The 2,455-nt window shown below is 36.8% G+C and overlaps 1 non-coding gene across 1 annotated transcript; it reads right to left on the bottom strand.

Moving 5' to 3' along the window:
• Positions 1-340: 340 nt before the first annotated feature.
• On the bottom strand, positions 341-422 carry Trnal-uag (transfer RNA leucine (anticodon UAG)). The gene has a single exon. It is a non-coding gene; the product is annotated as a tRNA-Leu (tRNA).
• Between the last annotated feature and the right edge of the window lie 2,033 nt (positions 423-2,455).

Here is a 2,455-nt window from a genome sequence, read left to right as displayed (position 1 = left end):
TGTGTGTGAGGGGGTACAGTCTTTGGTGTTTTAAGATCCTATATTAAACAGATTAAAAAATATTGGCTGCAGTGGGATTCGAGAATGGTGCCTTAAACTAGCACCTTAGAACGCTCGGCCACGCTACCGTTGTTATATATTTCAAAATTAATTAGTTAACTTAACGTTGTTGGTCATTTAATAAACGACATTTTACATTTGTGTTTATTATCTAATTTTGAAAATATCGTTAACCCATTGAGATGTTTTTGATGTAATATTTCCGCCAGTTAGAAAAACAGAGTGTAAGAGTCACTTATAAATATATAAAAATTATATTTTAAACAAATAAAATCTTACTTGGCAGCGGTGGGATTCGAACCCACGCCTCCGAAGAGACTGGTGCCTAAAACCAGCGCCTTAGACCGCTCGGCCACGCTACCGTTATACAGAGTGGAGAACATAGATTTTATATGAAGATAAACATTATTTAGTGGCTCTGACTTCCTATTATATTCATGTGGGCTAAATTTCTATTCTTTCTCTCTCTCTCGTCAGACATATATTAATTATATCAATACTTACAAAGTTACTTTAGAATACTCATAATTTAATGCAGCTTGTGTAGACTATACGTCCAATATCTACAAAGATGATTAATTAGGCGGTTTTATTGATTTAGTTACCGCAAGCAACAAATCTAATACCAGAGGTTGAAGCTAAACCCACGTAATAATAATAATAATAATACAGTGGAGACGAGTTTAGTGACAGGATAATAAACTCACACTCACTGACATAAGCATATGAGGCACCTTCAATTTATTTTCACGATTTTTACATAATTTTAGTGGACCTAATTAGCGTTTCTAAGTCAAGCGACATTCAAACATTAAAAGCGATACCGTGATGAAAAATACAGGTGCCAATTATGAGTGTCCTATGAGGGGTGGGGGTCGAGCAAAGCCAGTTTTCATGGGTGTGGGATGCAAAATCAAAGGTGATATCTGGAAAGGTTTGTTCTGTCTTTATTGGGTTGACGGCACTCATAACACATTATTGGCTATATGATGCCGAGGAATAGGGAACTAAATGCCATTCCGAAGGACACACCGAGGGCAACCAACCCAGGTTGTTTTGGACGGGTATCAAACAGGCGAACATTAGATTGCGAGTCCTTCGTTCTGCCAAATGAGCTACCTCGACCGAAAATGGTTGTACGTTAACACAGTACTGTAAGAGTAGGCCTATTGTGTTCTTTACTTATATTTACTTATATCTCTTGCTCTTGGATTATTTACATGACAGATTAAATGAATCTAAATCCTGATTAATCAGATATTAAAATCTCCAATTGTAATTAAATCGTTTTAAAAATGCAAAAACATCTTGTGTGTCTCTCAAAGAAAAAGTAAAAAATCTGGTCTGTCTGCGTTCGGTCCATAAATATTAATAACTGTAAATCGGTGATTTCCGGTGGTTACATCCATTCTAGGCTTATTACCAGTGTTTTCTTTTTTATTCCATGAAGGCGAACAGGAAACTTTTATTACACATTTTGAATTAGTCTGGCTTTGTGGAGTTTCACGTCATTGTTCAGCACATGATAGACTACAACGTCCGCCCACGGGAAGCTACTAGCAAACATTCTCACATATCCATGTTATTCGAGCTGAGACTCGAACACACGCGGATAGAGATGAGATGTTTGAGTGATCTGTACAGACAAGCGCCATAGACCGCTCAGCCACCCGTGTCCCCTATGGATTAATAGAAGAATGAAATACAAATAAGATTCACACACACCCTCTGGTCTGTATGAAATTTTCCCATTTTTAATTGAAGTGTGCATCTTGAGAAGAAGAAACAAATACACAACAGACCAGATTGTTGGCATCTCTGTGTAAGCAAGTATGTGGTGGTGTTTATACTGACTTATAATGTCGACATGAAAAAGAAATTAAAAATTACGAGAACATTAGATGATTCAACCATATAACGTTTCACTTAAAATTTCACCATTTTGTGCATTCTAATTTCAGACTGAAAGATGTTCAGGTGCTAGTATTGCAGTTTCCATAAGACAATAGTTTGCCCAGGTACTGACCACAGTGTTAAGGTGCATCTAAATAATGTCTTTAAAATTAGCCTAAGGTAACTGGATCACTAAATTGGTAATACTGGACCGTAATCAGTCGATTTTCAATAAAGTAGCTGGATGATCAAACTGGTATTATTAAACTGCAATTCGTCAATGTTCAAGTATATTTAGCTAAAGAACCCAACACTATAGCTTTAGTTCAGCTAAAAAAGCCAATAGCTTTGAAGCCAACAATATAGCTTTAGTCAACGAACCTTATAATACATGCTGTTTCCTTTCCGTCGAAATTTTATCTAATCTGCGGATGATGAGGCTGAAGCGGTGCGGCCTACAAATAGCTTAAATGATGACCCCCAGTCCCCTCAATCAGCAAAT

Source organism: Sinohyriopsis cumingii, chromosome 4 (assembly GCF_028554795.1).
Source record: "Sinohyriopsis cumingii isolate HCF-2022 chromosome 4, ASM2855479v2, whole genome shotgun sequence".
NCBI lineage: Eukaryota > Metazoa > Mollusca > Bivalvia > Unionida > Unionidae > Sinohyriopsis > Sinohyriopsis cumingii.
This window is presented reverse-complemented; position numbering and strand designations above follow the sequence as displayed.